Source organism: Manis pentadactyla, chromosome 4 (genome assembly GCF_030020395.1).
Source record: "Manis pentadactyla isolate mManPen7 chromosome 4, mManPen7.hap1, whole genome shotgun sequence".
Classification (NCBI taxonomy): domain Eukaryota; kingdom Metazoa; phylum Chordata; class Mammalia; order Pholidota; family Manidae; genus Manis; species Manis pentadactyla.
Genome location: NC_080022.1, coordinates 67,215,380 through 67,241,561, shown reverse-complemented (window position 1 = coordinate 67,241,561; position 26,182 = coordinate 67,215,380). Strand labels below are relative to the sequence as shown.

Below are 26,182 nucleotides of genomic sequence, written 5' to 3'. Positions count from 1 at the left end.
AGTTAATACTATCTGCCAGAGCTTTTACCTTTAATGGGTAACAAGAACCAAACAGATAATAACAGCAATATAAACACATGAAGAAATTACAAATTTTATGCAGTTCTTAAAGTCTATACAGTTGTAACTAGAAACATACATATGTGTCTGCTTTCAACAATTTTTCAAAACAGGAACTGGAATTTGCTAATTATTTCCATTACAGTTCTCCACCCCAATTCTCTCCTAATCTCCTAATTTTCATCCTCACCATGACACAACTCTGTATTTTAGGAAATCCCCTTTCTTGGGCCTGGCCCACTAGGCTCAACTGTATAATTTTCACTTGTAAGGATGTGACCTCCATATCTGAGGTTCATAGCTAGAAAGAAAGAAGAAAGAAGAAAGGAAGGGAGGAAAGAAAGGGAGGGAGGAAGGAAAATAAAAAGAAAGGAGAGGAAGTGGGCAGAAGAAAGGGGAAAGATTTCTTATGTATACACTTTTAATTTTAGAGTTAAAACAATACTGCATATTTTCAACATTGCTCCTTTGTACACACTCACAGACATCCTAGTTTTCTGTGGAAATCCTTAACTATGCTGAAAGAGGACGGGCTCCTATACTCAACCACATGACACCCCACATCCAAGTGGGATTTCTACAGGACCCACTTTTGGTTCTCAGTATCCTATTCCATAGAGCTTGGTCAGGCCAGAATGTTAGATTGATTTGAGCAGTAAATTATTGGCCCCATTCATTTGTTTCAGTTTATCAAGATTCAAATTATGGCAGATAATGCTTTTCCACTGCTGATAAATTATTTTATCTCAGCAGTAAATTTTGACTGTGATTTATTGACCTTCCTAGCTTCTCTCATAATAGGCAATTAGTAATCCCTTATTCAGACCTTCAATTCTACTTGTCACAAATTCACGTGAAAAGACAAAAATTAACCCAAGTCTGGACTAGGACAGAAACTTTGTTCACATTGTAATTTACAAATCCTTTTTTTGGGGAAAAAAAATCATCCCTGATAAAAGGCTTCATTAATTTTCAAGTAAATTTTAATGAGAGTAAGTCTGCTTCTGAGAACTCAGCTATCCACTCCCTCAGTGGACTGTTAATCTTGGGAGGGACCTAATAACCTTTAACCAGTATTGAAGGTATTGTTTAGTAATTCTTAACTAGATCCTTTTCTCTTCTTTGTAGTATAACAATGGCCCCATGTACCCATCCACTTTACCTACAGTTTTTCCCAAAGAAAAGTAATCTAATCTTAAACTCACCAGTTAAAAGTCTTGCCTACAACCAAATTGTACTAAACTTTTGACACATGCACAAAACTAAATTGTCTAAAAAATTTATCCCTGTTATTTTTTTAAATTACTTTTTATTTTTTATTCACCTTTCTCTCACCTTAATAGCTTGTTAATACTTTAATGGCACAGAATATATAAATTTCTTTCTTTTCCTTCTTTTTTTTTTAAGTCCTAGCACCTGGCACAATATTTAGCACATAGTAAGTACTGACTAAATGAGTATCAAGCAAACAGTGAGAAACAGAGAGGTAGATTCTAAAGCAACATAAATGAGACTGAAGGAAGAAATGAAGTTCGTATCCCAGTGTGTTTCTAAGTATCTGGAATGCCATTCCAATACAACAGACCAAGAACATGTGGAATATTAGGAAGCAAATCATTCAAGTTCTGAGGAAATACATACCCAAGAAGGCACCTAGAAAACATTGTGTTGGATTACAAAGTTGGGAACACATTGAAAATGGCTAATAAAGCATTTTGCTGCATTATAAACTTGAAAATAATAAAAATAATGCTTATGGTTTAGGGCAGAATAAGGAGACTATAATTATCCCAGGAATTTCTATGAGGCACCAAAGGAAATCTGCTGAGTTTTACCATGGAGGCAGCACACTCTAGGCCATCATGTGTTTGGAAAATCTGACATTTCTGTGATAAGAATATGACACTATTCCGAATATTTGATTTTCATGTAACTTTAACCAGGGTTGTCATCTGAGAACCAGATTGCTCAAACCATCCATATGTTTAAAGGAATCTAGAGTCAGACCAGTAGAAGCAGAAGCAATGAAATGTGCAATCATAAAGCTTTGTTGGGCTGGAGATGTATATGAAACACATGATGATATCAGAATACTCAGCTGTTCAATAGTGAATGGGTGGGCATAGGCAGAATAGGGCAAGAGAAATATGTCACCTCTGCCGCGGAACATGTCCTTATGCCATTTGTCCTTGTTAAGACAACTGGCATGTGGCAGCACCAGAGGTACTAGCATACTAAAAACCAGAAAAAAAAAAATTTGATAAACTTCACTCCAAGGGAATATAGTTTATATTAACTTTAGATCATTTATATAGAAGCCAGAGAACCCCAACAATGTTCAAATTTCCTTTATGCTTAGTGTGCAACAATAAACATTTATATACTATTTTTTAATGCTGTAGTAGACAAGACAGGAAAAAGCAATGAGTTATTTGAAATAGCAATCAATAATTACCCATGTAGTATTTACTTGAAGTCTGGCATTATCCTAAATGTTTTATAATCATTTAACAATTTATTTAGTTCTTGAAACAAGCCTGTAAGTTAGATACTGTCATTAGCCCCAATTTATAGCTGAATTAGCTGAATGCATGAGCTGCAGAGGGTAAATAACATTTCTAAAGTGACACAGTTGGCAAAGTATCCAGGAAGTTGGCTCCTCAGATATATCTGCTCCTCTTACTTAATGAGCTTCTCCATGGAATCCCCATTTCATTTCCTCTTGTAGCTTTATGATATTCCTCCGAATTGTATAAAAAAGAGATGTTCTCAGAAAACACAGCCAACTGGCTAAGATAGGGGACTCTGCTCTTTGATTAGGCTAACTGAAGTCTTTTTCCTCACCTATTTAATAATAACAATAGTTTCTGCATCATTATAATAACAACAAAATTAAAATGTAAAGTATCTACTGTTGCCTTTGGAACACAGTACATCTATATTTATGCTTAGATTTGTGTTTAGATATAAACATAGCTGTACATATATAGAGAGACTAATAAATATAGATATGTCATTACTAATAATGTGACATTACTCTGGGAATGAAGAAACTGAGGGTCAACATTAGATTACCTCCTTGAAACACAAAGCCCTTTGATAAATATGGAAGCCAAGTTTTCTATAGATTTGTGTTTAATCCTAGTACATCAAAGGTCCAAGAGGCCCACTATTTGAATGAAAAAGAGGTCAATTACTACAAACAAATGAATTAATAAATCTCCATCTTTATTACATGTCTACCAAAACCTCAGAATTCCCTTTCTTTACTCATCAACTCTTACATTCTAAAACTGCTCCAGCACACTGTCACCCACCCACAGGTCCTTCCTCTTTTTCTCTCCACTCCTCCTTTCTTAGGTAGATCTCTTTATCAGGCTCATCTTCCTAGACGTTAGCCCACAAAGCCCCACACTAATACGTTTTTGGTCTAGTACATAATATTCTCTGTAATGAGTTGGACAGCTCCTTCAGAAGATCAGGGATTTTTCCAGACACATTGGTTTGCACTGTTTGTGTAAAAGTGTTTTGCATTTGCTTATTATTCAAAGTGATTTCCTGAGTGTAGGACAGGCAGAGACAATATTCACTGTTCATGTTTGTTAAACTGCTATTTTTAACAAGTTAAAATATTTATAACCAAGAAACATAACTGTGGTCTCTTGTGGGTTCTAGTATTCCTGGTGGAACTTTTATTTATGTTCAACCATTTACACAAGGGGAACCAAATGCCCTCTCAACCTCTACAAGCATGCATTCACCAAGAGTCCCTGAAACCTTATTTAATCTCATTGTGTGTAAAATTGGTTCATATGTCTGAAACACAAATGGTACCAACCTCAAATGCGTTGCAGCATATTAAAATTTAATTTTTGAGTTAAAAAAAAAAAGGTACCTAGAGCAACAGCAACCTAAGATTTGTTTTTCCCATGATAGAATCTAATTCAGCTGCAGTAGTAAGACCAGATAGATGTTTTCTAAAAATGTGAACACCCACAAAGTACAAAACAAGTCCTCTAAGTGTAGGGGAACTCTGTTCATCTACTAAAAAATTCCTGTGCCTTTCAAGGAGCAGTGAGCTACAACCCTGAATCATGGATACGGACATATCCCAAGCTGCTTGTAATAAACTCATCTCTGGTGTTATACACACTACTTGACACCAAGTAAAACTTCCCTTTCATATCAGAGTTAAATTCTAAATAACCTTTTACTTGGTCTTCTGCATAACAGGCTCAGAAGTCTGGCAGAGTCCATGAGATGTCTTTTAATCTCTGTGTTCTGTTATTGCTACGAGCTACTGTGCTCTGAGGGGTCATGCTGTAAGCAAAAAACTTAATTTGAATTACATTATGGGATTCAATCAGGGGACTATATTTTGTCTGCCCAAAAACTGACACCTACTGAAAGGTACAATTTAAATATATAGAAGAACTAGCAAACTATATGCATTTTCATTGTGGCTGTCAGTATAAGGCTGGATACTGAAAGTGATGTCTATACAAGACAGTAAGTCAAAATATGTAAAGTTTCATGCAGTGATCTCTGGATTGCCAGAAATGTTGACTGCTAAACTGTGATTTGTTAATGGCTTCTTTACTCTCTTATTTTAAGAATTTCCCACATTCTTAAACAATTTTTTTTTCTCCCGTGGTTGGGAGAAAATGCCTAAAATGCATATTAGTGCTTGTACTCTGAAACATATTTCTGGTCATTTTTTATCTTTCACATGTAATACAATATCCAATGACTCATAATTCTAATTCTTAGAAAATATTGCTGGATTTGGGAGGAATTTATGTGTGTATAAAATAAGAGGCACTGAGTTAAGTAGCAATGTCCTTTAAGGCCTAGGAATTTGAAGCCAAATAATTTAAGGTCCTGGTTCTTATTTATGAGCTAAAAGAACTTGGGAAAATTCATTGGCCAAAGTTTTCTGAACTGTTGTTGTATAAACCAAATGAAACACTGTATGAGAAAACACTTTAGAAATTACACTATGATACAAGCATTTATAATTGTTGTTTTCACTATTATCATATGGGCAAATACTTGAAAAGTTTAATTTCTAATTCTTTGAACATATAAGAAAAAAAAAAGAAGGAATTGTGCATTTGACTTCATATCGAGTGGTTTTCTGTCAAATTAAACACTCTCATCCTGTATGTTTTTAAAGACATTTAAATGATAACATGAGAGCAAATGTGTGAAACCCTGAAGGTTTTGCTATTCAAAGTGTCAGCTGGTTCACAGTCACACTAACAGCCCAGTCGCAGGGCCAAGGAAGTGTTTTATTCCTCATTTAAGTATTTGACTTCATTCCAATCTGACCCAATTCGCTTGACACTATCTGAACTGCAGGTGGCTAGTTAGTTGTGTAATTACAGTTCCACAGTTTCAGTTTAATACTTTGGACTCAATTTAGTTGTACAAAGAGAATGCAAGATCACCACATAGATTAGTTCTTTAAAGACTTTTGATCCTTTTGTATTTTAATAAATTTTCCAAATGCTATTACTGCTTCTCTTAAACACTTGATTCCTGCAAGCGCTTGCTCTTTACAAGCTTGATATCTGCTGAAGAAAGCTGCAGAAAAATGTTCCATAATGGAAATACTAAGCCTTCATTCTCATAATCAACATGAGCTTTGAGTCTTTATCAAACCTTTACCAAATGCTCATTACATTCCGTCCTTTAAGCTCATGCTGACTTCACTATTGAACACTTCATTGTAAAGTTTGTTTTTCTTTGTCTTACTTTGGCAAACACTTTTTCTGTTTTTCTTTTTGATTTTGGAGGGACAACTATGTTCATACTTTTATTTTTATAGGGATTTTTTCAGTGTTCAGTATTAATGATAGTTTTCTATTCAGCAGCATCCACATGTAAGTAGACAAGTTTATCACATAGGATGAATTTCACAATTCATGTTTCAGTTAAGTTATAATTTGCTTATTGTTAAATTTATCTCAAAAAGGACTTAGCAGTAGTTGTTTTCCAGATAACTTTTAAATATTTAATTTTAATAATCTCTACCCTCATTTATGTAATTGATAATCATCATTTTCTGATGTATTATTTTTTATATATTGGTAGCAATAAAATGGTAAAGGCTCTGTGAGTCAAAATGTCTTTGAGATTTTATACTTATTCATCTTCTTAATTGTTTACCAGTGATTAATTTGGGGCCTAATCTGTACTAGGAACAGAGTTGGATACTAAGCACAAGAAGAACAAAGCAAAGTGAGCTATACCTCCTGTCTTAAGAGGACTCCTGCTCTAGTGAGTGAGAAAAATTGTTAACTATACCAAGGTAAGTGCTTTAATGAGTATGATGTTTAAGAACGGACCAGTCTATGACTTTCTCTGCCTCAGACATCAGGGGAAGGTATCATAGAAAGTGATATTCAAGCTGAATTGTGGAGAATGCACAAAACCACCAGATGAAAAGTGTTTAAAAAATGTAAATAATGAAATTAATACAAAGTGGAAAGATTATCACAGGCAGGAATATGTGGTTACCCTTTGAATATGACTGGCCTTGGCCTTTCCCTAGTAAAAATGAGTTAGAACATTCCTACCTGCTTTGTTGTGTGTGACTCTCTAACAACCATATTTGCAGACCTGGTGTCTTACAGGAGCTTGGGCCCAGGGCAAAAATCCTAACCAGGGCTTATGTTCAAACTCTTCCAGCTTCACAGATGCATAATTTGAAAGATTATTTCAGCTGCGTAAGGTTGCTGAGAAATTCAGAAGCAATCACTTATGTTTTTTAAATTTATAATTATATTTATTATTTATAGTGTTATGGTATAGCTTCATTTAATATGCTTTCTCAGTTGCTGTATATAAACTTGTGTAATGTATTGCTGTTAATAAGAGTAATTTGCTTTTTATTCTGTTGCTGGTGTTATTGGAGTGCACCAGAGAATTTTAAAGCACTATATACTATTTATTTTTTGTATGTATGGTTTACTGAAAGTCAGTCCAATGTCCATATGATAAACTGTTATTTCCTAACATTTAATGTATATAGTAATTACCAAGTTTTATGGACTGGATGTTTGTGTCCACACAAATTCATATGTTGAAGTCCTAACCCCCAATGTGATAATATTAGGAGGTGGGGTATTAGGATATTAGGAGGAAATAATTAGGTTTAGATGAGGTCATAGGGGGTAGGGTCCCCATGATGGGATTAGTGCCCTTATAAGAGAAGACCAGAGAGCTTAAGGCTGCTGTCTGCAATGCAGGAAGAGAGCTCTCCCCTGGAACCAACTCAGCTGACACCTTGATCTGAGACTTTCCAGCCTCTGCAACTGTGAGAAATAAATATCTGTTGTTTAAGCCACCCAATTCATGGTATTTTGTTACAGCAGCCTGATCAGACTAAGAAACCAAGTTTTAGCTTTGCATTTCTGCATATGGAAACCTTACTCTTAGACAAACTAGCAGTTATTGCAAAAATAAGTGTGCCTTGAACTTAGATAGCCTTGCTACAGGCTTTCTCCTAGTCACTGTTCATAGTCTTGAACTTCAGAGCTTTTTACCTAGTGGCTCTTCCTTTTTTCAATGTGAGCTTCATGGTTAGTTTTCCAGAAGTGTCAGGAAATCATGATAGAGTAAATAAAATAAAATTTTAAGGAAGGTGCATATTGGTCATGGGTCGTTTCTTATTTATTCCATGTCTGTGACAATAACAAGAACATTTCCATCTTTGAACTCTGTCCTTGCTTGACTCGGTGTGACAACTGCTTAGCAATCTCCATCAGAGTTGCATTTAAATATTCTGGCTGCTAACCTGAGCCGACTATGCTGGAATATGCAAGGTTCCAAGGACACATGCCTTAAATATTTGTGCTAAAGGCACATGTAGCTTGTTTACACATCCTGTCATTATTTCATGACCAAATCATTTTTTTTCTTCTCCAACTTTTCTATTTTATCTCATACTGTTTCTAATGATATGACTAAAAATAGATCTGTAAGGATGAAGCCACTTATATATAGAAATGCTCATGTGTTTCCTGCAGCATATTGTTTTCCCTTCTTTTAATAATATCAGTGCCTCAGCTGAACTCATAGCCCTTTATCTCCCCCAAAACAATGGCCTGAATAGTGAGTTTTAGGCATTCCGCATACAAAGGAATTCTATAATTCAATATTACAGCTTCTTTTGGAATTTGCCCTGAAATGCAGTACCCCATACTTGGAGATACCTCAGAAAACGGGAAGAGCAGGAGCTGATCTTCTCTTTTTCATGACCTTCTACTTCTCACTATGGGGTGCTATACAATTAATAACATTCAATAAACTTCAGAGCTACAAAACTCAAACCCTATGGAGACAACTTTCTTTCTTTGTTTCCCTTCTATGTGTTAGATACTTCTCTGGCTTTATTCCAATGCCAGGAAAATAACCCTCGCTCTCCCTTCTAAATTGTGGAGGCACCAGTGCTCGTTCGGGCTAAGCTACTTGCCTGTGTTCTCACTACTGCAAAGCAAAGCTGCCAACAGCTTGTGCTTTCTCCAAAAACATCACTCTCTCAGTTGGGAAACTGTATGACTATTATAATAATGGATTAAAAAATGATTTTGTGTTAAAAATCAATGAGGAAATTCTGTATGGTGAAGAATGTCAAAGACAAAGAGACAAGATGATGAAAAATCTCAATAAAACTGCTTATTCAAGTACATTTTTTTCCACCGAATTCTTTTTTTTTTTTACTGTAATATATCCTTCTGATGTTAAACCTCATAGCAAAGCAAGACATTTCTTTCAATTTAGCCAAAATTCAGTGAGTACTCATGATGTGCCTCAGACTTGTAAGAGATGGTACGATCCATTGAGTGGAAAGTGGAATGATGGTGTCCTATGGAGACCTTTCCTCATGACCCACGGCCCCAGAGAGAGGCAATCGCATGTCAGGTCAGTGAGGCTGGATAATGACATCACAGACACCAGTGAATTCTGTAAATAGAGACCATGAAACTGGGGCTTTCCAGGGGCTTTTCTTTAAAACATCGATACACATGATGCCTGCATCTATGACTGTAACAAGTGCTGCCCAAACGTGATTCTTTATTCTCCAAAAGTTCTTATCCTTTAGTGCTATTTGCAGAAGGGATAACTGCACAGGATCACATAATTACATAAATAAATTAGGATGGCCCAATAATTTTCCTAAATCTTCCTTCTTAGTAGAAAATACCAAGTGTTTGATGCGACGGCCCCCTCCCACTAATGCAGTCTGTGTGTCACTGTGTGTCATACTCCGGAAACCATTATCTTTGTCATTCAGACCAGTGTACACATTCACTCATTTATTCCCAGTGAATGAGGGTTGAACAAATAAATTCCACACCGTGGAATCACCCTGGATTCCTTCGTTTCATAGCGCACATCCAAATGATCAGAAATTATTTCGATGCTACTTTCAAAATCTATGTAGAAACTAATCACTACTTCCACCTCTAGCACCTTGGCATAAGTCATCATGGTATCATGTCTGAAAAATGTCCAACATAACTTTCTAATAAACTTCCACGCATTTACCTTTGTCTCCCTTACAGTCTGTTTTCAACAGAACAGATTGCCAGCAATCTTCAGATCACTTCTGATATACCTTTGTTGATTTCTTGCTTCACCTAGAGTCAAATCCAAACTCTTCCCCATGGCCTACAAGCCCTGTATTATCCTGCAATTTTATCCTGGTATTTTTCTGACCCCAACTTTTATTACTCTTTTATTCTCTGATTTTGTTACTGGCCATAGTAACCTCTTACTGTTTCTCTAACACCAGTAACATATTTCCACCTTAAAATTTTTATCCTTGTCCTTCCCTCCACTGGAACACTCTTCTGTCAAGTATTCAAGTAGCTCATGACAGCAATTTTTTTTATATCTGTGTTCAAATAGTGGTCATCTTATCCAAGAGGCTTCCTTCAAATAGTGGTCATCTTATCCAAGAGGCTTCCTTGACAATCCTATATAAAAATGCCACCTCTTATCCTCCTTTTAATTTGCTGATACTGCCTTTTTCCCTCATAACATTTAACCCCACCTGGCATGTTAAATAATTGCTATTTCTTATTGTCTGTATTTTCCCACTATAATAAAAGCTTATTAAGGACAAAGATACCTATTTTGTTTACTACTGGTTTATTTTTTAGCATTGTTAGTGCATAGAATAATGCATGGTATATAGTAATGGCATATTTAACATTGAATGAAAGTCAAGCGAGGCACTGTATAGTTTTTCCAAATGCAAGTATTGACACACATTTGTATCTTAAATAAGGACATTTATCTAAAAGTATTACACCCCTCCTTATAAATCCCTGTTTCCAAATAAAAGCCTAAAGTCTAATGCAAAAATTATCTTTCAAACTAAGAGATTCCTCTGAAATGAGTTCTTGATCACACCCCAACACAACTGACTTTGCTTTTCAACCTACTTGGTAGGAATCTTTATATTGTGAGATATGTTGTTTATGTATTGAAAAGCATTATGTAGTATAGGTATGATTAAGACAAATAACATATTTAAAATAATTACCTAAATAAACTTCCTCTACAAAACAACTAACTCTTTAGCAACTTTTAAAGGAGGACATTGTGTGCACATTTTCTGGCTAGTTCTCTGTATATAGACAATTTTTTATAATGTTTACTTACCCTTTCACATGGATAAATATTATCCCATAAATTGAAAGAACCCCTTGCTTTCCATGAGTTATTATGTCCAAGTTATTGTTCTCCCAATTTATTGTTGATGTAATCTAAATCTGGGTTAATTTTTTTAGAAATACTCCGGAAGTTTAGAAACAAGTAGAATGTAGCTCTCTCTCAAGTTTCCCAAGTATTAATGAAAACATTCTGTTGCCCATAAAGCTATAGGTGTATTTGAACTGGTTTTATATCCATCTTTTATTTTGAATGCCCATAGCTTTGACTTTGGTATAGGCTACAAGGAATACACTTTGTAAGTCTCTTGCTCCCAAGTCTCTAAATTGCACATTCTGAAAAACTAGCTATTTCTGCACAGAACATAGAGATTGAATGCAAGGCTATAATTCACTTTCAGGTTTTCTGCTGATGACATAAACCACCGGAGCTTGTTGGTTTATGAACAGCAACAGGACACAGGAATTGAATTATGGCATATGTCAGAGTGAGAGATAAAGAATTGGCACCCACTACCCAAAGATAATAGTTTCATTCCATTTAAATATGAGGCACGGAGAAAAAAAAAAAGATTTTTTAAAACATTTTAGAAAGAGTTAATCTCTTTAAAAGTTCATATTTACAAAAGATAACTATCAAGTGAAATTATAAAAAATATCAAATCTATGCTGAAGAGAACGTAGCATATAGAGATGACATAAGAAAGTCCATAGGCAGATCTGTCATTTTACATAACTGAGATATTTCTGAATTTGCTGGGAAAAGTATCATTTCCCCCTCCTGAAAGTAGCAACCTACAAAAATATTACATCAGCTCATTCACAACCCTGGTTTTTGAAAGTGCTATGGTTATTAACAGTGTAACTAGGTATTTCTTTTTTATTTCTTGGTGTCTTTTGAGAGGAAGAGGATGAGTGAAGCACAGGCAGAATAAAAAAAAGTACAACATGGCATTTTACTAGGACAGCCATTAAAGTGCATTCTAATAGCATCCTTTATTTTTCAAGTTCCCACAGTGGTTCAGGTGTCAAGTTTAAAAAGTCAGCTGAGCTATGCAGCTATGTAGAAGCAGTTAGAGGTAAAGAGAGTGTCTCAGCTTGGTTTTCCTAGTCAGTGCCTGACATAAGTATTGTAGAGCAAGTATTTTATTTAGGAGGGTTTGGGAACATGAACAGGGGAGAAAAACCGTGTCACAGAAAAGAGAAGGCACTACTAAGGGTGGGTTATTAAACCAGCTGTCAAACTAAACTGACCCCCAAAAGGAAACTCTGGGTACCAGTGCAAAGCAGCATGTCACCATTATCTTACAGGAGGGATGAGGGAAATGGGCTAGGTACGCCCTGTAGTTATTGGCTGAATAATGAGAGAGGTGGAAGGCTATGTTAATTCAGAAAAATCCCACAGTCCTAGAATAAAATATATTGACAGAAGCCACAGTCAGAGGGCTACTGATTGGGCACTACCAGCATCTGCTATAGAAAGAATGGTTAGGGACATTGCAACAAAACTGGTGGCCAGGGTGGTTTGATTTCTATTCTCAGTTCTTCCACTCATCAGAAATATGAACCCCAACTTTCCTACATTTCTGCAAAAGAACTGGATAAATCAGATAATTGTCATGGTCTTAGTCCTTGCAATATTTCACAGACTTGGAATTTCCCATGGTATTAGATTATTATATTTTAGGACCAAAACCATATATTAAGGTTCCAGGGTCTGGTTTAGGGTTTACCACCTGAAACTCTTTCCACATCTTACATGTCCTCCACACACCTGTCTTCTTATTTAGGTAAATGGCACCAATATCCTTCCACTTGATTTTTTTTTAAGATCCTGATTTCATCTAACCCCACAACCAATTCATTCAAAGTCATATTGAGTCTGTCACCAAATTACATATCAAATCTGATTATTCTAAACATCACCACTGTTACCAACCAAACCCAACCACATAGCCCTGCCTCATCTGAAGAACAGCTTTCTGTAGTTTGTCCTTATAATCACATCTTCACAAAGCATTTGATGCTCCAGGAAATGTCTATTGAAATAATATAAAAATACATATTCTTTGTCATGATCTATAAAGGAGACCCTTCATGATCTCTCTCCCCTATTTAACTCTTCGTTGTCTCTCCCCACTCTTCCTTGGAGTCCCTCTGCCTTAGGTACTCTAGCCATCTTTCTCTTTCTGTTACAAAAAAATCTTTCTCTCTTTTCACTGTCCCACTTGTCTTGAATACTTTTCTTCTGTCTTAGCAGGTCATATCATTTCCAATCTCACCTTAAATTCTTTCTCTTCAAAGAGAATGTTAAAGTAGCATTCCCATCTATCCCAATCTATCCCAGTGTTTGATTTTCTTTAGAACATTTAACTATTATCAGAAATTATCTTTTATTTATTTTTCTGTCATTTACTTTCTATTTTCCTCAAATGGAATTCAATTTCCATGAAAACGGAGGCTTATGTTGATGTAATCATTTCTATATCTCCAACATCTAAAACAGTACAAGAAATTTTATAATGAATAGACACTTGATGAATATGTGTTTCATGAATGAAGAGTAGCTTTTCAATAAATGATTGTTGTTTGAACTGAACAGAACTCTTCATTTTCAGTTATTTTCATTGATACCTTGGGCTTTAAGGAAATGAAATGCAATATAATTAGAGCAAGCTCACTATGTGGAAGATACTATGGTGCCATTGCATAAAATAAACTGTAAGAGGTGGTGTGTTTAGCAGAATATTTGTCCCCCAAAATGTCCATATTTTAATCCTGTAAATATGTTAGATGATATGACAAAAAGGAATCAGGTTGCAAATGGCTTAAGGTTGCAAATCAGCTAACCTGCAATAAGGAAAGTATACTGAATAATTTGGGTAGGTCCAATGTAATCACAAGTGTCCTCAAATGTAAAAAAGAAAGGCAAAAAAGATCAGAGACTATGTGACCATGGAAGAACAGTCAGAATATGCAATGTTACTGTCTTGGAAATCTGATGAGTGGTTCATGAGCCAAGGGATGGAAAGGCCTCAAAACTCTGGAAAAGAACTCCCAACACCTTGCTTTTAGCCCAGGGAAATCCATTTGGGACATCTCACCTCCAGAACTATAAAGTAATATATTTGTGTTGTTTAAGCTGCTAAATTTGTAGTAATTTGTTAAAGCAGCCATAGAAAATTGAATCAGGGGATGAAGACATTGACACAACATCTGAGTTTGGAGATTACGAAGAACAAACAACCCAAAGAACTGAGGGACATTATTTTCATCTCAAATATAAATATGTGTCTTAAGTGATTCTTATGTCATAGCTTTGTAGGATTATTTTATGTTTAAACTTATTCTTGCCTATGAATAGACCATCACAACAGCCCTGTGAATTTTTACTATTCCCATTTTACAGATGAAGGAACTAGGATAACAAGAAGGCGAAGTGCTTTGTCAAAGCCTGCACAACAAATCAGCAGCAGATTCAATACAGGACACCCTAGGTGGTACATGGATGACAACATCTGCCTGAAGATCATAGAAAACAAAACTGAATTGTCATGAAATCAATAGTCAATAAATCAATGAAAATAAGGAGAAAGTAAACTGAAAGAGAAAGAATGGCTTCCAATCCAATTTCATTGGTCAGTATTATCAGCAGATTCAGAGGTAACTGAATGTCTTTAAAAAAAATGTTTATTTTTTTCTCCAAAGTGATGTTGACAAACAACGGAAGCACAGAAGAGAGTAGCTAAGAGAAAGCAAACAAACATTGGCAAAGCTTTTCAAGTATGCAATATCTAAGAAGGAACTCTAACTCAGAAACCAGGATATTATATTTATCAAGCATACATAGTCTTTTGTTTGAGAGAGCAATAATTAGCAATATTAGCAAAATGAGATAATCTAATTCTTAGCACTCTGATTCTATGCTCACCAGTCAATCTTCTAAATTATTGTTATTGGTTTCCTTAACTATTATTAATATGTAAATTGATAAAAACTTATCTATACATCATCTCAAGTCCTTACAGCCAGCCCATGAGGTTGCTACTTATGAAAACCATTTTGCAGATTAAAACATTCTTGTATTCCCCATATACTTTTACTTGGAGGAAATGTGCCTCCTGGTGAGACTGACTAGCCAAGTAGTTCTCCTTATAAATGAATACATTTGCTTTCTATTTATATAGCTCTGTGTTTTGTGAGCAGTTGCTTAGATCCTGGAGTCAAGAACTGGACTTAGACAAATTGTGGAATGACACCTGGAATGCTGAGATAACATCTTATAGTCAGCATCTTTTGCAAAATGACATCCCCCAACCCTGAACATCTTTTCAAATTGTAGCAGAACACAGGCCTTTCAATGGCAGGTTTTCCCGAATGGCTAATAATGCAGCCTTGGAAAAGAAAAGGTAAAGTTCGGATCATGCAAGTCATGAGAGTTAAAGCACCCACTGGAGAAAGGAAATCTTTGGCTTATGTGCTAAATAGCAAAGCACTGTGGCCCAAAAGAAGATCTGGGAAGGCTAGGGTTACCAGGCAAAATACAGGATATCCACTCTATTTTTAATTTCAGATAAACAGTGAATAAATTTCTGTATAGGTATGTCCCAAATATTGCATGGTAACCATCTTATGAACGTTCACTATTACCATTTTTTAAGGGCATACTTATATTTTAAAAGTATTCATTGTTTACTTGCAATTAAGGTATAACTGGGCATCCTGACTTTTATTGTTTAATCTGGAATGGAGAATGGGCTAAAAGCATATTCGTATAGAAGTGTGTAAATAAACAGGTCAGATGATGTATGTGAATCTGGATTTCTGGTAGAAATCCAAAAAATGCTGTAATCTGAATTTGCAAGGCTGTAAAAAGGCAGCTCTATATAGTGCAATATTTCTGAGCATCTTTTGGCTTTGGAGACAGGCAGGCCTAGATTTGAGTCCTAGAACATGCAACACATGTCCTACTTGTTGACCTTGGGGAAGTTACTTACTTCTCTGAGTTTCAATCTCTTCAAATGGAGATAATAATGTCTTGGTGTGTTTGTGTGAGAATTAAATGAAATAAAGCACACAAAATAATTTTAAGTCACCTTTGGGTGACACATGTACAGGAATCCCCTTCTACACTGTTACTCCTGGGCTGTTTTTTTCTAGCACATCTGTGAGTAAATAACAGTTAAAAACATGCCAATAAACCACAATGTTGAAAATAGCAGGTAGAATACACACTCCACATCAAATACTTGATCCGCTTCAAAAAGAAACTAAGAGATTGAGAGTTGGGAGGTGGAAAATTTTACCTGTCAATTTATACTTTAATATAGTAGGGAAATTTTGCTCTGTACATGTATTACTTATTGGAAATCATCTAGCAGTCTTTGTTGCACCTCAGTGCCAGATAATCAGTACTGAAATTAGTTTTATTCTAGGGACCTCTGAGGGGCAGAACAGAGTACATGAGAGATTCAGGGGCAAGCACAGGTTGCAGCTTCTCAGACCCTTAAGTGCCTGAAATAGACACAGGAAAACCAGAATAGTTACAAGTTGAGCTGCCTGCCCCTACACTGTATTTGTCACCAGGGAGCCAGTTCATTTTTGGTGACCTCCTTCCTAAGAGTATTGTCCTCCCCTCAGTGATATATCGGCTCCCTAGAGTTTCATCATAGTGAAATATCCAGAGTTTATCATATAACTTTGATTCCCAAAGAAAAATTATTCTATGCTACTGACAGTATCAGCAAGTTAATTAAGAATTCTGTCCCATGGTGATGTTTAAAAACCTGACACATTTTCAATATCAATTGTCATTATTCAAGCCAAAATCATAATAGCAGTTTATTCAGTAATGTTTATATATGCCATGGATTGGTGCTGGACACTTAATACTACTCTAAACTTAGAAGCTAATATTGGAAAAATATGTTTTCTATACCACTATTATTCTTAGATACAATTATATTTTTCATGTGAGAAAAAACTGATAAGCTAATCAATGTAGGTTCCATTGAATTATAAAAAACAACACTTTCATTTTATTATAGTTTGAAAGACAATGAGAAATATAAAGTGCAGTCACTACACTGTACTGGAAGATATGGAATGCTGAACTGTTGGAGATACAGCTCGAAGTTCATATTCTACCACTGATAATGTCATGATATTGAAATATCTGGCCTTTTGTTTTTTGGGGCCCTGGGGAGTCTGGGTAAGCTTTTCAGTGTTTTGAGCAAGTGAACAAGTTTTGAAGGTAGATATAAGTTGTTCTGATTCTTGGTTATGGGAATTACCTTCTGTGTTTTACTTAGCCACTTGGAGTCTTATTTTCTTCTTTTGGAAAATGGGGATCCTAAGAGCACCTACTTGAGAGAGTTTATGAGAATCGCAGGGAAAGCTCATAGCAAGGGCTTGAGAAAAAAGGCTCCAATTCTTCTTCTCCTTTTTCTTCTTGTTTCTTTTCTCTCACTGCTTCTTTGACCAAAGTCTGTGATTTTACATTCATATATAGGGTGATTATTTTAGATTTAATAATATAGAGGTATTAATATACTTGTATATCCCTATATAATTTATCACTTACTATGAAATATCAACTCAGTGTTTATAAGGAAAGCAAGAGTTCATTATAAGAAATAAAAAGCTATATTCAATAGGATAATTATTAACACAGACAAAATGGAGAGCTTAACAGTGGTTTACTGAAATTATGAGTTAGAAACAATTACTTGCCCATTTAAGACAATTAAGTGAAAAGAGCTATTTCTGCCTGGATAGATCAGAGCTAGCATCTTGATGCTGGCATGTAAAACTTGAAAGTTGTGAAGATTGCAGAGATGGTAGAAAAAGCATTGCATACAGGGAAAAGTATAACAGAGAAGGTGAGTTTGGAAATAGCTAGAAACGCACAGGGATATGCAAATACTCGGTTTTGGCTGCAGTAGAGAGTACAAGGAAAGGAAGAGAGGGAGGTTAGCCTGGAAAAACAGCTAGAGAAGAGCTTGTAGAGGGCCTTCAATGGATTAGAGTTGGAAGTATTTCCAGTTAGCACTGGGGAATCATCAAAGGTTTTTCAGTTGGGCATAGAGAAGTACATAATCACAATTCCACTTTAAGATTATTAGTCTGGCAATAACAATTTATATAGATTAGAGCAGGAAGAGATTAGAGGTTGGTAAAGTCTTTAAAGGGGTATTTGGCAATTGCAATTGAGCAGTGCATTTAACAATGAAGTGGTAGTTAAAAGAAACCTCAGGTATTTATTACAATTCCCAAACACTCTAAATGATCTAATTATCCCCCAAAGCTGTATTTTTTCATATCTTTAGGCTTTTTTATTTTCTACTTCCACTTCTGGGGTGTCTTTTTCCACTTTTTCTTACAGTAAATTCCTACTCTTCCTCTTCTGTAGAAATATTACTCATCCTCTTTGAAACAACTCAAATATTTCTCTCTGTTGGAGGCCCTCTTTCTATAATCAATTTTATTTCTAAAAATGTTATTTAATATCTATCATATACCATGAATCATTGTAAATATAGAATTCATTCCTTATTCTCAAGTAGCTTTTCTCTACTAAAGAAGATGGATAAGTATAAAAATATTACAATTCTTCGTTCACTGAAAGCAAATGTATACTGAGTTCCTACTGTGATCAGGTACTATTCTTCTAGATGTTAGGCATAGAGCAAAGTGGGAGAGGTAAGATTCTTGACCCAATAAACACATTTTATCAGTGCGACAAACTGATATTAGTGCTGGTGGCTGGTATAGAGATTTTGAAATGTGAAGTGAATAAAAAATATAATTTCACCTAGCAATGGGTGTTCATATAAGAGCATAAATTCAGAGTGCATGAGTAGAGTAGGTGTTTTGATTAGGAAAGGCATTTAGATGGAGAAGTGAAGACCCAAATAATGAACTGTTATAGCTAGAGGAAAAGGTGTACAGGAAGAGCCCATATCCAGTGCAAAGGCCTAGAGGTGGACTAAGGTGATAGTTTGAGGGAAAAGGGCCCATTGGCATATAGGACATTGAGGAAAGCATAGAGGGTCTTGAAATGAGATCAGAGAAGTGGGCCCACTCTTGTAACACCTCACAGGGTTTGGTAGAGAGTTTGGATTATTTTCCTAAATATAAATGAAGGTAATTGGAAGGTCTAAATAACCAAGTAACATGATTATGTCCTTCAGTGATCGTTCTGGATTGGAGGGCCAGAGTCAGAGGAGAGAATAAAACCATGGAGATTATTTAGAAAGCAATTGCAGTAGTCCAGGCAAGACATAATAAAGTGGTTTGGGCTTGGGTAGAAGCAGTGGGGATGGAGAGAAGTGGAACATTTGGAAAAGTGTTTTTGTGGTTGAATTTGAGGAATGACAGAGTAGAATCAAGGAGTTTTGCTTAGACAAACTGGGTAGATAAGAAGAGGGAGAAGTGATGGAATAGATTCGAGGGACACTTGAGAATTATTTGGAGTTTAAGATAATTTTTTGATGTATCTCAGAAATCTAAGTGGGAATGTCAAGTTGGCAGTTAGAGATTTAAAGCTGGGACTTAAGGGAGCAATTGAGACTAAAGATATAAATTTGATAGATACTAGTTTACAAATGCATTCATAGCCAAGGGACTAGCTAAAATTAACATTCCATAATTGTCAATAATACAAATTGAGTAGAGAAGATGCTCCCTAACCAAACTTTGCATTAAAATTTGCATTCTTAAGGGTCTCATAAAACAAGAGGAGAAAATAGTTTGAGATGGAGCTGATGGAGAAAAAACATTAAATTTGGTAATGCAGAGGTTACTGGTTGACCTTGTCAACAATTGCTTCACTGGAATTGTGGAAGGAAAGGATGTTTACCTGCACTGAGTATTTTAATTTGAGATCAGTGAAAGTATGATAGAGGAGGAGAAACAATATATACCACAATATCCTTGTTATGCAACCCACATAGTCTTCCTTGCACCACTTGACTGTGCTATAATCAAATTAATTTTGGTAGGAAAACCATGATTATAAGAGGTAACTAATAAATGGATTGGATAATGGGCAAAAGCAGGTAGTGAGTATAAACTAGTTTGTAAAAAATATTGATAATGAAAGAGGAAAAGGTAAATTAGTTTGAGAGACTAGCAGAATAATGGAAAGGTACTAATAGGATTGTGAAATATTGAACATGGCTGTGAGTAAATGTACAGGAACTCTGGTGGTCCCATTGTCAGACAACATCATTTCTTGCCTGATCAGCTGTAAAATCTTCTTGACTGGTCTGCCTGAATCCATTCTTGTTACTTCCCAATCAGTTCTCTAAAATGTAGCCATAATTATCTTCAAACTGTTCAAATCTGATAATGTAATTCATCTTATCACTCTTACAATGATTAGTCCAAAGACATAACAAAATTGATGGGAACTTGCTAGTCTTTTAGATTCTTTAAACTTAGTATTTCCATCTTCTCCTATGTATTAATTTTCCTGACTCATGAACTAAGTTATGGCTTTTAGTTTTAAGTGTTTCAAAACACTGTGTATTTCTCCATTTCTCTTATAATGGTTTCTTCACATTTTTTCTCTTTAATTCCCCATACTCACTAACAAATGGTAAGCTGTATCAGGGCAGAGACCCTGTCTATCTTATATAAAGATGCTAGCACGGAAACAGGTACTTAGACACCTCAGTAAATATTTGTTCAATGAATGAATGAATGAATGAATGACTAAATCCCATGTAAAAATAATGGGTTTATGATGTCAGAAAGGGGAGCATAAAAGTCAGGGCAGAGTTGGGATGATGTGAAATTATAAGGAAGTACATTAGGCAAAAATGAATAAATATGAGGTTAAGAGCACAGAAATGCACCTTTCTTAAGGTAATTCTCTCCCATTTCAACCAATATGAAGAACTCCTATTTGTCTTTTAAAACCCAAATTGAGAGGCTTTTCACAACCTCTCACTCCTTATCCCTACCCGGATGTAAGTAATTACTTTACCTTTAACTTTATACCATTTAAAAATTTCATTGATCGACTGATTTCACTATATTATAACTTTTCCATAAATTACTTATGAACACCTGCTGGCAAAGACTATAACTTACTCATTTCTGTACCTCCTATATCTTACACAGACCTCACATATAGAGAATTCAATAGCCTGTGGACTGAACAACATAACTATTCTTATTAGGAAGGAGAAAAAGAAAACAGAACATGATTTTATGTCAAGAATGAGAGCTCAGGTCAAAGGTGGAGTACTCAAGAAGAGAAGCAATGGATATTTCTACCCATTGTTCTCTGAAGTATGCTAAGTAATCAAGCAGAGATGAGAGCATTGCTGAGTAACAGTGAATGAAGTTGGGGTTGGATTGTGTGTTGTGCAGTGGGAAAAACCGGTCTAGTTTTATTCTAACTAACACTTTACTGAACACGTACAATTCATGACTAAAGGTGCAAGGTACTAAAGATGGAAAGATGAACAGTGCGGTTTCTGTTGTTTAAAAATTTACAAGCAGTTTCATGATGTCTACCCACAGACAGCTGCCATAGAATAAATCATAGAAGAGTTTCACAAATACATATCTTACCAAGATTAATAAAAATTTCTGAGGATGACAGAATCTCTCTTAAGAAAACTATGACTGGGAAAACTGGCCATGGCATTTGACTTTGGCAAGGAGGCATAGGAGGTAAAACAAGAAATGGCATACTAAATGAGGAAAGAACGGCCAAAAAGAGATACCAAGCAGGGTCAATAAAGGTAAGAAAATGGCAAAGGAGATCATGGCTCAAGAGGGATTTTTAAACAGGCTTTTAAATTCTTAGGCTTCATATTTAAGTCTGGTTTAAAAAAAAATGTTACAAACACTGCAGAGTCTCCAATATGTTATCTTATTGAGGAAAAAAGGGATAGTCCAAAAAAAAGTGACTTTGAGGAAAGCTTTTGGGCAATCATTATGCGTGACAATAATGGAAACAAAACAGAATATATTCACAGACTTCTGCTTTGATGTGAAATGACAAGTGCATATGGACACAAAAATAGTTGTTCTGCAGCTTGGAATCTAAAGTTACTGTTCAGTTGTTTTGAAAGTGTTTAGATCAAGTATACCATTTTCAAAAATCTACAGAGCAATAGCAGGGATATATTATAGAGACAGAAAATGGTTTCAGAAACAATCAAGATATTATTACTAGACTCAGAGATTTTTGGAGATGTTTTTGGAAAAGTGTAGGCTTTTATTATGTCTCCTATCTGAAGTATATATACAATTTTTGGTAAATGGATGAAGAAAATACATGAGCAATCCATGGTATCAAATTTTCCCTGAAGCTAAGTTAAAGACAGGTAAATAAGTAAGAAACAATTTAGCCAGTGGTCTTGTGGAGCATTTACCTGCTGATGTATCTAATTATAGAGTGTTAATACAAAAATTAATGTATCAGAAGGACACACTGATGTCTGAACTTGTCTGTGCTTTGCTTTTCTCTGTAACTTTCAGTCCAGTCATCATGATGGAAAGCATTTTGAACATGAATGTAATGTTGTAAACAGTGATTTAGTGGTCAGGTGGAGTTTTAAAAACCTTTCTGTTGAAATAAAAAAGAAGAAAGAAAGAATTCAATCGTGTTTGTCAGACATAGCCAGGAAAATTCCACATATAAGTCATGCTGAGGGTCCTGAACACAGAGGTGGGAAGGTGGGGCATGCTTTTAAGCTAGAAGCTCAAATCTCTATTTTCAATAGGTCATAGAAAAATTTATTCCAATGTGGATATTCAAGAGGTGCAATTTCAGGGGGCTTGCATGGCAGGCTAGGACAGATTATAAATCTACCAGATTGTAGCTCTGACAGGCTTCCATAGATCAAAACAGCAGACCCCTTCAGTGTCATGAAATCTGGGCATAGGATCTGGCCCCCACTGAAAGGGTGGACGTGAACTGGTCAGTGATGTAGGGGTAGACTTCTCCTAAGAGAACTAAGGAAGAACTGCAAAAAAGTTAAGGAATCAATCTAAACACACACAGTGGTCATTAGATGAAGAGTTTACAAGATGGTAAATATTCAGTGGGTTATGCCCATGAAAAGCACATAAAATATTGATGGTAAAGGAAACATATGACTTTATATTCTAATTAGTAATAAAGGGAAGGTGGGTACAAAATGATATTTACATGCAGTAGAAGTCAGTAATCAACCATGTAATAATAATTATGATAGAATCCTATTTTGCATTATATTTTAATACCCATAACGCTGAAAGGAAGAAAACCATAACACTCATTCATCAAAGGAAAAAGCAGAAGAGAAGTTACTTGGTTATTTGTTCAAAGGTCACATGGCTGATACGAAAAGAACTTTAGTTTTGAATCTAGTTCTGTTAATTCTAGACTTACTGATATACCACACTGGGAAAATATCCCACCTCATTCTTCCACTAAGTCCAGCTTTTCTTGGCTTAGGGCATTAGTGGAAATGAATCTAAAAACTGCAAGTTTTAATTACTGACATCCAGGCAGGGCAAAGGATGTCAGTTTTAACACAAACAATTTAGCCTTTACCCACTGAGAGCCGCGGCTTTACTTTCACCCCTGCATCACTGTGCAGTAGTATAATCAATGAGCTATCTCATTGCTTATTGTCATAAAGGGCTTATATTTATAGATGTTATTGGCAATAATTCAATGACTTTAAACTCTTCAGCAGCATTTTAAGATATGACTCCCCACATCTCACTATATACCAATATTTTAGCAAATGGGTGAATTATTTCAGCTCAGGGCATAATCAAACATCTAGTTATAAATTCATGAATTCATGAATGAAGAACAAGATACAGGGAATGGGAAAAATCTGAAAAGAGAAAATAGGACATAGGCATAGGAATGGACTTTATCCTAGGAGGTCCCTGGAAATCTGTAGGGAAGATAAAGCCAGATGTTTGGGTAGTGCACCATCTAAAACAGAGGGCAAAAGGAAAAACAGTGGTACGATATAGTGATGTAAGAAGAAATATGTATTTTGATTTTCTGGATCCTGGCCAGAGGTCCTAAAGTCCTTATAATGTCCTACCTTATAAGACGATCTTTTGTTATATTTGATTTTGGTCCCATTCTGAAACAACTGGAGAACAAAATAAATTGAAAGCAGCATCTTTTGTTATTCATAAAAAGCCCCTCCTTTCAATCACATTTGAGTTTATAGTAATGAGGTGACTTTCAGGAAGTCCCTACAGATATGGGGTTGGCAGCTAGAGGAACCAACCATGTGATCAGAGGATTGGAACTGTCAGCCCCGCCCCCTTACTTCCTGGGAGAGGAGAGGGACTGGAGATTGACTTCATCACTAATGGCCAATGATTTAATCCATCCTGCCTATGTAATGAAGCCACCATAAAAAATCCTAACTACAAGGCATCAGAAAGCTTTGGGTTTCCTGAACACTGAGGTGCTGGATGGGTGAAATAGCTGGAAAAGATCAGAAGCTGTAAGCCCCTTCCCCCATACCTTATCCTTTGCATCTCTTTCATCTGGTGTTCCTGAGTTGTATCCTTTTATAGTAAACTGGCAATCTAATAAACCAATTTCCTGAGTTCAGCGAGCCATTCTAAGAAATTATCAAACCCAAGAAAGAGGCTTTGAAAGCCCTGGATACATAGCTGGTTGGTTAGAAGTACAGGTGACAGCTTGGGACATGATATTGGTAACTGAAGTTGGGGGTAATCTTCTTGAACTGAGCCCCTTACCTGCGAGGTCTGTGCTAACTCTGGGTTTCTAGTGTCCGTCAGAATTGCCCAGTGTGAAAAATCAACACATTTGGTATTAGAAGTGTTTGTGAAGAGAGGAGTGCTTTCTTTTAGCAGACATGTAGGCTTTTCCAAAATTCTTATTTAAGTAATAAATTGTGGTGAAATATCAAGAGGACCAAGTATCAGAATACTAGAGAAACTGGAATTTAAGTGGTTAATATAGAGAAGTTAAGAAAGAAAAAGACTCCAGAGGAGGTTGAAATAATGAAGTTTTTAATAAAATTGAAGAGAAGACACAATAATCTTTGTAAGAGTGTGGAATGGTAGAAATATAGGAAGTTGAAGACAGGGAAGTGTATTGTTCAAAACAATCCAGTGGGAAAAAAATTAAGTAATAATAAACCTGGAAGTGCTGTTAAAATGGGTTTCCAAAAGGAAGTAGAAATTGCACTTTAAAACAGTATAAATTAAGCTGTTAAATGGGAAAATATCACCTGAGTTAAATTACAGAGAAATTTCCAGAAACAAGAGAATCTCAAAGATCTACAGGCTTCTGACCTGCTGCTGGGTGATGATGAAATTATCTTTCACAACTGACCTCACCACATCCTTCTGGGGGTATGTGTGATTGTGTGTATACTGTTGTCTGTGTGTCTGTGAAGGGGGGTGGGAGGATGTTGAGAAAAAAACAGTTGGAAGAAAGGAAAATAGTTACTGATTCATTATATATTTTTATTTGCATTCTTTTTTTCTTAATCATATTTTATTGCTACAAAGTTTTAAAATTGACTTTTAACACTGATAGTAGTCTTTCATAAGGCATGCTGTAAGTAAGTCAAGACAATAGAATTCTAAGTGTCGCAAACCAAATTTATGAAGCACCTGCCATGTTCAGGTATCAACCTATACAAAAATATCTTTACAAAACACCAGCTCAAGGGAAGATCCTATGTCCACAGTCCTCATGCTGTAGCACTTAGTAATACTTGTACATGTGCACCAGAAAGCATGAGAAATCTGTAGCTATCTCTTAAACTCAGAGTAGAAATTAACTAAATACTTCAGATTATTTAACACTTGAAATTTTATAGTACTTTTCACTTGAAACTGCATCCGTAATTCTCAAATTTTGGAGTCAAACAGACCTGAATTCTCATCTCAGCTCAGTAATTTACTAAATACGGTACTGTTAAGCTTTATTTTTTTCTTTTATATCTATGCATTCTAGCATGTATATCTATGCACTTAATGTATCATGTATTAGAAAATTAGCTTATTGGTTTATGTAATAGAAGGTTTAGAAGAAGAGTCAGCTTTAGAGTTTGACTAGCCATTGGTCCAATAATGTCACTGAGAACTGCTTTAATTAGGTTTCTTTGCTCGGTCTTTCTTGGTATTAAAAGATGGTCATCAATACTTTTCAAGCCAACCACATGATTCCTAGTCCAGATTCAGAGAGAGAAAGTGAGTGAGAGAGCATACCTTCTCATTACCCATTGATCAAAATCTCAAGCTTTATGGACAAGAGGGTGAAGGTCAATCACAAACTATCAAGCTACCACATAATGCTGGAGGTAATATTCCCCAAAGGAAAATCTAACTGGTGTTAGGAATAGGAAAGAAGCAAGAAAATTTGAATATATAGGCATCAGTAAATTTTCAGTTCCCCTAACTACTTCAAAAGATTATTC

The 26,182-nt window shown here is 35.6% G+C and overlaps 2 long non-coding RNA genes across 2 annotated transcripts in view; one reads left to right on the top strand and one right to left on the bottom strand.

Annotated features, from left to right (window-relative positions):
• LOC130683372 (uncharacterized) overlaps positions 1-14,375 on the top strand; it is a 50,387-nt gene extending 36,012 nt beyond the window's left edge. Inside the window, exons 2-3 of the long non-coding RNA XR_008997044.1 lie at positions 6,264-6,373; positions 14,155-14,375. This is a non-coding gene — a long non-coding RNA (uncharacterized LOC130683372). The remainder of the gene's footprint in view (positions 1-6,263; positions 6,374-14,154) is intronic.
• The window catches only part of LOC130683371 (uncharacterized), a 261,280-nt gene that overhangs the window by 41,453 nt on the left and 193,645 nt on the right, over positions 1-26,182 (bottom strand). The gene's annotated exons all lie outside the window — the stretch shown is intronic.